General features: G+C 51.6%; 1 protein-coding gene across 2 annotated transcripts in view; it reads right to left on the reverse strand.

The window, feature by feature from the left end:
- The window catches only part of SLC16A12 (solute carrier family 16 member 12), an 87,170-nt gene that overhangs the window by 62,178 nt on the left and 15,604 nt on the right, over window positions 1–9,388 (reverse strand). The window lies entirely within an intron of this gene.

Raw genomic sequence — 9,388 nt, forward strand, 5'->3', positions numbered from 1 at the left:
GACTGTCATAACCCAATGTTTTTTAGTGCCTCGGCACATTGGAATTTTCCCGCCACATGGAGCTTTCTTTGCACGGTGGATTTCTCAGCTGCAGAGAGAAATCCCCGGTGCAAAGAGTTCCAGCCACACACATGCAAATTCGTACCCCATTATTGGCTGATTCTAAATTATTCCTACGTGGTGGCTAACAATTGGCTCGCTAGCCATATAAAAGGTTAGAGCAGTTTCTGCCCAAGTGGGAGGACTCCACATCCATCTCATGGAGAACTCTGAGCACGCTGTGGAGCCTAGCAAACTCCGCGTGTGTCTTAGAGGAGGACATAGGGGCCTGATCAGCTCTTAGCCACTCCCTGTCATAGTGTAAATTTGACATATCCCCAGTGTAAAGCGTTCGTGGAGTCGTACATCGACAACTCATCTTGGTGCGGTTCGGAAGAGATCTCACTTGTGTTTGTTTGTGTGCAACTGCAACTCAAGCAAGTTTCCTCCCTGCACTGTGACCATCGGCAGTGTGAGTAAAGCTTTCTTTATAAAACCAATATGCTGTCTCGCCTCTCCATCCACCAGCCTGCCTGACGTTCGCTTAATTAACCAGCATTTCCCTCGGTCGGCTCCACCCGGCCGAGACATGGTGTCACGAACAGGATTCAAGGGCAAAGTGGAGAAGACAAAACTAATTAAGTTCTTAGTGGGGGTGAAGGCGAAGAAGGCGAAAAATCTGGCCCCCGCTCAAGAGTTTGCCCAGGGCACCCGGTACCCGAGGGAAGGAGGGGAACCCACCCCGCCGGATTGGTTTGACTGTCCGGCCCTATCGCTTGGGTCATGTGGTGATGAAGGCCTAAAGATCAAGGGCTGTCGTGCAGTGAAATCGGGGGGCCCAAAATGGAAGAAAGGGAAAGTGATAAAAGTGCTGTGTCGTGCGGTAACGGGTCAACTGCGGGAAAAAAAAAGTTCAGCAATGCAATTGCGCACAGCAAGAGTGGAGTCACTGGAGCAAGTGGCAGGGGGGCTCCGAGCCGATGCCGGAAAATGGTGCCGGGGAACACCAGGAGGGCGCGGGGATCCCCCTAGGAGGCGGGCCAGCGGTGCCATCGCCCTTGGCCCCACCCTCTGGAGTGACGCCAGGGGAAAGCCTGCCTCCCTATGAGGGAGAGAAATTGTATCCAGCGCTCCCAGCTGAGGGAGGAGAATTATACCCCTGCTTCCACCCGACACAGTTAACCCTCTCCTGACCGCACTCCACCCGATAGTGCTTGTCGAGCAGGTCACTGATGCACAAGGTGCAACCTGTACCACCGTCACACACCACACCCGCACCCAGGGCGAATTACAAGAGTCGTGCCAAGAATCAAAAATAAAACCTAGGGAACCACTAGCCATATGGCTAGGGTGCCTAGTGGTGGAATTCAGGTCAGGCTTGTTAGACCTAAATAAGGCTAATCTTTTGATGCACCACGCCTCATGGAGTAGGGGGCAGGCTACTAATCTAAACGTGGTAGCGAGCAGCATCTATTGGCCCATTCTGCTCCCAGCTCTCGTTGCAGGTCAAGTGTGCCACAAATTTCATGCGTGGCATAATGAACGACCGCCGAACCCGTCCGCAGAACAGCTACTGCCGGCCAGCATCGGAGTATCCTACGCGTCCTGGAACCCGCAGGTACATCAGTTGGGACTGACACAGGCGCAGATCAATGCACCAAGGCCTCATCATCATCTCAGTCACCCCGGGGATGTTCCAACCACCCTGGACAGTGTTGAGGTATGCGTAGAGGTTTACGGGGGAAAAGAGGCCATGACTCTCAGGCTTCTCCTCGGGCCACTAGCCGGTCAGCCGGCTGGAAACTTGCCAAGCCAGATGCCATGGCTGCAGGCCCTGATGGATCCCATGATGGAGGTCTCCGGTGGGATGAAACCACGTCCTACAGCATACTCGGTCGAGGGCCCAGGACTGCCACAGCATCCGCCTGATCCTCAGCATGAGCCGCAGGCTCTGCCACCAAAAACACCGGAAGAGAGGGCCAGGTTTGGATTCCTTCTGAACAATACCCAGCTCACAGAACACCAGCTACACGTCCTGGGGGACGAGGGACAGCGAGTAGCAGCTGCTGGACGCACTGACGGCCTATTTAGACCCGACCCCGCTGACCCTCAACCCCATGTTGAGCTTTTTGTCCGCAACCCCAGCGATCCAACCGACTGGCGGCAGGTGTTCTTTCTCCTCGACACCAGGGCCCAGGTCAGCGTGGTCGCTCCAGCGATGCCGCGCCAGAAAACCACAAAGACAGTTGGGGTACAAGAACTCAACACAATAAAAGTTAGGATTGCAGTGCGTGACCATCGACGCGCGCTAGAAGCAGTGCTAGGGGGCATCAGCCTCCTGGAAGTTCCCAGGATCAAGAACCTAAAGCTGAAAGAACGGGTGTTGCAAGTCCTCCTGGTCAACGTTTCAGGGACCGACCAGCACAGACCCTCGTTGACCACATCTGCGAGTGTACAAGGGAGCCGTCTACAAATCCGAGCAATATACCAGCACCTACCCTGTGCTCCTAGAAGGCGATTGAGCCTGGTCGCCCATCATAGCTCACAACTGGCTAATTCGCCGCCCTACCGTTCTCCCAGTTTTCTTTTTCTTGTTTGTTTGTTTTGTTTGTTTGTTTGTCCCCTTACAGGTCCGACAGTGACAAAGCGGCAATCTACAGCTGCTCGATCGCTAGATCTACCAAGCACCAAATCTCAGCACCTTCAAGTCAACACAGCAATGGCCGCCGCGGGGGCACCGAGGTGGCGAATGCTCGCTGGGTTAGAACTTGTTCTTACATTGCTTCTTTCCCGTTTCTGCTGCGGTGCTTTAGTTAAAACAGTTGTTGTACATTATCCTGAATATGGGTTTTCTGTTATAAAAAGGGAGTTCCAAATAGATGTTGCCCAGTCAGATGATGACCAATAATTGTTGTTATATGTTTAAGTTATTGTATTTTATAGTTTGTTGAAGACCAGTCTATAGAATTGTTTGTTCATATGTATTTGTTAATTACTTAAGCTTTGTAAAGCCGATGAGTCCTCAGATGAAAATTACTTATAACACACACATGTCTATAATTCCAGCTGTGCCGTCGGCAAGGGGGCATGTCATAACCCAATGATTTTTAGTGCCTCGGCACATTGGAATTTTCCCGCCACGTGGAGCTTTCTTTGCACGGTGGATTTCTCAGCTGCAGAGAGAAATCCCCGGTGCAAAGAGTTCCTGCCACACATATGCAAATTCATACCCCATTATTGGCTGATTCTAAATTATTCCTATGTGGTGGCTAGCAATTGGCTCGCTAGCCATATAAAAGGTTAGAGCAGTTTCTGCCCAAGTGGGAGGACTCCACATCCATCTCATGGAGAACTCTGAGCGCGCTGTGGAGCCTAGCAAACTCCGCGTGTGTCTTAGAGGAGGACATAGGGGCCTGATCAGCTCTTAGCCACTCCCTGTCATAGTGTAAATTTGTCGTATCCCCCGTGTAAAGCGTTCGTGGAGTCATACATCGACGACTCATCTTGGTGTGGTTCGTAAGAGATCTCACTTGTGTTTGTTTGTGTGCAACTGCAACTCAAGCAAGTTTCCTCCCTGCACTGTGACCATTGGCAGTGTAAGTAAAGCTTTCTTTATAAAACCAATATGCTGTCTCGCCTCTCCATCCACCAGCCTGCCTGACGTTCGCTTAATTAACCAGCGTTTCCCTCGGTCGGCTCCACCCAGCCGAGACAAAGACCTTGACCAGGAGTTTGCCAGGGAATTGGTTGAGGCCGCGGGCTCCCAGTGTATGGTTGTCATGGGAGACTTTAACTACCCAGACATCTTGTGCGAGGAGCACTCAGCCAAATCTGAGTGGTCGCAAAGCTTTCTCTCATGCGTGGATGACCTCTATCTGGCACAGGAAGTCTACGGGCTGACGAGAGGTAAAGCGCTGCTCAACCTGGTGCTAGCAACTGGGGATGACCTAACCAGCGACCTAATGATTGAAGGGAAGCTGGGTGACAGTGACCATGAGCTGATCAACTTCACCATCCGCCGAAAAGCTGGCAAGTCAGTCAGTAATACAGAAGTCCTCGACTTCAGGAAAGCTGACTGTCCCAGGGACGCCAGGGCTATGGGGAAACCCCAGCCCAAAACCAAAGAGAAAGAAAACCCATACTTACCCCTCACAGGAGCTGGAGGTAGCAGGGGAGCGCACGCCGGGAAACCACTCGCACGATTCATTAGCCGCGCTCATATCCAGCTGGGACCGGGTGACGTCAGTGAGAGATGCCACCTGGCAGGAATAAAGTGTGGCCCTGGGGGCACAGGAGGGAGGCAGAAGACCAGGGAGCCCGCGGGGAAACCCGAGGTCAGGAGCTTGCACCCGCGGGGTCTGTCTGCCCAAGGCAGGGAAAGCTACTGCAAGCGAGGGAAGCGGCGGAAGCGGCAAGAGCCACAGCTACAAAGAAACCAGCTGCGGAGCTGATGAGAGAGCTGGTAGGAAAGCTGGTGAGGGAACCAGCTGTGAAGCCAACGAGAGAGCCAGCAGGGAAGCTGGTGAAGGAACCGGCGAGAGAGCTGGCAGGCAAGCCGGTGAAGGAACCGGCAGAGGAACCAGCAGGAGAACTGGCGAGAGAGCCCGCAGGGGCAACGGGACCTCAGGGGGCTGTAGCAACATCCCCAGATGGATGCTGCATAGGGGGCTCTGAGGCACTTGTCAGTTGCAGGGCTCCTTGGGCTAGGGGTCGTTCATTTTCTCAGGACCTTCCTGCCTGGTGGTTACACCTCTCCAGCAGGCACCGTGGTGGTGGTTTCATTTTTTTCACGTGGTAGCCCACCGGGTGTCAGAATAAGATAGGGTCTGCAGGGACCTCGGGCCTCTTAGCCCTCAGACTGGAGCCCAGCCTAGGTCACCAAATCCCGCTGATCTGGGACTAGGGGACGTCCTAGGGAAGAGACAAGGCGGGGCCAGTAAGAAAAGAAAGCTGAGAGATCCACGGCAGAAGGTGGCATTTGGCCGGGGTGTAGGGGAGGTTGGAGCCCCGTGAGTGCCCGTCGAAGACATGACGACCCTGGAGGCTGCTTCGAAGGGGACCCCCACCACTGAAGGTCCATTCAAAGTCGTGGCAGGCGAGTCTCGGGGGTCTTCCAACGTCATCCAAGGCACCCTCTGGGGCCCTCTTGCAGGACCGGGGCAAACCCGGTCAACTGCCCGAGCAAAAGCGGCTCAGGAACGCCTAGTGGAGCAGAGGCAGGCACACTGACTTTGACAAACTCAGGAGGCTTGTCAGGGAGGCCCTAAAGGGCCACAACCCAAAGCAGAGGGGAGTTCAAGAAGAGTGGTTGCTCCTCAAGGGAGCGATCCTGGATGCACAAGCAAAGTCTATCCCGTCTCGGAGGAAAGACAGCAAAAGGGCACAGCAGCTGACCTGGCTCTGCAGGTAACTTGTGGACCTCCTGCATCTTAAAAGGAACACCTACAAAGGATGGAAGACTGGAGCCACCACCAAGGAGGAATACTCTGCTCTGATCCGGACCTGCAGAGAGCAAACCAGGAAAGCCAAGGCTGCGATGAAACTCCAACTGGCTACAAATATTAAGGACAATAAAAAGTCCTTTTTTAGATATGTGGGGAGCCAGAGGAAAAGCAAGGGCAACATTGGACCCCTGCTAAATCAGATGGGACAACTGACAACCGATGCCCAGGAAAAAGCAAACTTGCTAAATGGGTACTTTGCATCAGTTTTTCACCAGTCCCATGGGATGCCCTTGCCCATTGCGGGACAGGGAGAACCAGGTGAACCATCCATCAAAGTTGACCTCATGAAGGAACACCTTGAGAGGCCGAATACCTTCAAGTCAGCCGTCCCTGACGATTTACACCCAAGGGTACTCAAAGAACTGGCAAGCATTGTAGCTCAGCCCCTGACATGGATCTTTGAGAACTCCTGGTGCTCTGGTGAAATGCCAGATTGGAATAAGGACGATTCGAAGAAGGACAATATGATGCCTATCTTCAAAAAAGGGAGGAAAGTAGATCTGGCAAACTACAGACCCATCAGCCTGACCTCTATCCTCAGGAAGGTCTTGGAAAAGATTATCAAAGAGGCCATCCTATACAGGCTAGCTGACGGCAATATCCTGAGGGATACCCAGCACGGGTTTGCTGTGGGTAGGTCTTGGTTGACCAATCTCATTTCCTTTCACAACCAGGTGACCTATCACCTGGACAAGGGGAAAGAGATTGATGTCATATATCATAGATTCATAGATGTTAGGGTCAGAAGGGACCTCAATAGATCATCGAGTCTGACCCCCTGCATAGGCAGGAAAGAGTGCTGGGTTCAGATGACCCCAGCTAGATGCCTATCTAACCTCCTCTTGAAGACCCCCAGGGTAGGGGAGAGCACCACCTCCCTTGGGAGCCCATTCCAGACCTTGGCCACTCTAACTGTGAAGAAGTTCTTCCTAATGTCCAATCTAAAACTGCTCTCTGCTAGCTTGTGGCCATTATTTCTTGTAACCACCGGGGACGCCTTGGTGAATAAATACTCACCAATTCCCTTTTGTGCCCCCGTGATGAACTTATAGGCAGCCACAAGGTCGCCTCTCAACCTTCTCTTGCGAAGGCTGAAGAGGTCCAAGTGCCCCAGTCTCTCCTCATAGGGCTTGGCCTGCAAGCCCTTAACCATACGAGTGGCCCTTCTCTGGACCCTCTCCAGGTTATCCACATCTCTCTTGAAGTGTGGCGCCCAAAACTGAACGCACTATTCCAACTGTGGTCTGACCAGTGCCCGATAGAGGGGAAGTATCACCTACTTGGATCTGTTCCTCATGTATATGCTGATGCACGATAAAGTGCCGTTAGCTTTTCTGATGACTTCGTCACACTGCCGGCTCATGTTCATCTTGGAGTCCACTAGGACTCCAAGATCCCTTTCCACTTCCGTTCCACCCAGCAGGTCATTCCCTAGGCTGTAGGTGTGCTGGACATTTTTCCTCTCTAGGTGCAGCACTTTGCATTTCTCCTTGTTGAACTGCATTCTGTTGTTTTCTGCCCGTTTGTCCAACCTGTCCAGGTCTGCTTGTAGTTGTTCCCTGCCCTCCTGCATGTCTACTTCTCCCCACATTTTTGTGTCATCTGCAAACTTGGACAGAGTACACTTCACTCCCTCGTCCAAGTTGCTGATGAAGACATTGAAGAGTATCGGTCCTAGGACCGAGCCCTGCGGGACTCCACTGCCCACACCCTTCCAGGTCGATACCGACCCATCCACTACGACTCTCTGGGTGCGACCCTCTAGCCAATTCGCCACCCACCAGATTGTGTAGTCATCCAAGTCACAGCCTCTTAACTTGTTCACCAGTATGGGATGGGATACCGTATCAAAGGCCTTCCTGAAGTCTAAGTATATGACGTCAACCTCTACTCCTGCGTCTAGGCGTTTTGTAACCTGGTCATAAAAAGAGACTAGATTAGTCAGGCATGATCTACCTGCTATGAACCCGTGCTGGTTTCCCCTCAGCATAATTTTTCCTGCCGGGCTCTCGCAAATGAGAGCCTTGATAATTTTTTCAAAGACTTTGCCAAGGATGGAGGTGAGACTGACTGGCCTATAGTTGCCCGGGTCCTCCTTCCTCCCCTTCTTGAAAATGGGGACCACATTGGCCCTTTTCCAGTCCTCCGGGACCTGGCCCGTGCACCATGAGTGTTCAAATATTCCCGCCAGTGGGAATATCTTGACTTTAAAAATGCCTTTGATCTGGTATCCCATGATTACCTCTTGGCAAAACTGGCTAACTGCGCCCTCAACCTCACCACGATCTGCTAGCTGGGGAATTGGCTCTGCAGCAGGACCCAGAGGGTGGTGGTTGATGGAAGTCAATCGTCGTGGTGCGCTGTGACCAGTGGGGTCCCTCAAGGCTCTGTCCTAGGGCCTTTACTTTTTCACATCTTCATCAGTGATATAGACATTGGTGTCAGAAGCGGGCCGGCCAAGTTCGCCGACGACACCAAACTCTGCGGTAAAGCATCCACACCTGAGGACAGGAGGGTGATCCAGGCAGATCTTGACAGGCTCATGAAATGGGCCAATGAGAACCTGATGGTGTTTAACACTGAAAAAAGCAAGGTTTTCCACCTTGGGAGGAAAAACCTGCAGCATGCTTATAGGCTTGGCAGTGCCAAGCACTGGTTAGCACTATAGATGAAAGGGACTTGGTGGTCATGATTGACCACAAGATGAACATGAGCCTTCAATGTGATGCTGCGGCTAGTAAAGTGAGCAAAACACTGGCTTGCATCCATAGATGCTTCTTGAGCAAATCCCGGGACATCATTCTCCCATTGTACTTGGCCTTGGTGAGGCCACACCTGGAGTACTGCACCCAGTTTTCAGCTCCATCATTCAAAAAGGGTGTGGAGAAGCTTGAGAGAGTGCAGAGGAGAGCCACGTGCATGATCAGAGGTCAGGATAACAGACATTATGACGAGAGGCTGAGAGCCATGGGACTCTTCAGCCTGGAAAAGCGCAGGCTCAGGGGTGATCTGATGGCCACCTATAAGTTTATTAGGGGTGTTCACCAGGATCTGGGGGAATGTCTGTTCACCAGAGCACCCCAAGGGATGACAAGATCGAATGGTCACAAACTCCTCTGCAACCATTTCAGGCTGGACATAAGGAAGAACTTCTTTACTGTCCGAGCCCCCAAGGTTTGGAATAGACTGCCGCTGGAGGTGGTTCAAGCACCACTTTGAACACCTTCAAGACACTTTTGGATGTTTATCTTGCTGGGATCCTATGATTCCTGCTGACTTCCTGACCCTGGGCAGGGGGCTGGACTCGATGATCCTCCGGGGTCCCTTCCAGCCCAAATGTCTATGAAATCTTTGAAATCTATGAAGCCTGAAGAACAGAAGGTTGAGTGGGGATATGATAGCAGTCTTCAAATACAAAAGGGCTGATATAAGGAGGAAGAGATACTGCTATTCTCTGTCCACAGGGATCAGGCAAAAAGTAATGGTCTTAAGTTGCAATAAAGGAGGTTTAAGGTTGAATATTAGGAAGAACTTCTAACTATAAGGGTTATTTAGAACTGGAACAGATTACCTAGAGAGTCTGTGGAATCTCCAGCCTTGGAATTTTTTAAGAGCATGTTGGACAATTTGGCTGTGAGCATTTAAACAGGTTTAACTAGGTGATTTACTGAAATCCTGTCCACCCTGATTTTTCTATAATTTTTTTCTGAGATTTCTATGATTGGACAATGAATAATATAGAGATAATAATAATGTGAAGAATACAGCTAATAATCCTACACTGGTAGGAGGAATAGACAAGTTAGTTAATGGTTATCTTTCAGCTCTAGCATCAGTGTTTACCT

This window comes from Alligator mississippiensis, chromosome 6 (genome assembly GCF_030867095.1).
Source record: "Alligator mississippiensis isolate rAllMis1 chromosome 6, rAllMis1, whole genome shotgun sequence".
In the NCBI taxonomy this organism is placed as follows: domain Eukaryota; kingdom Metazoa; phylum Chordata; order Crocodylia; family Alligatoridae; genus Alligator; species Alligator mississippiensis.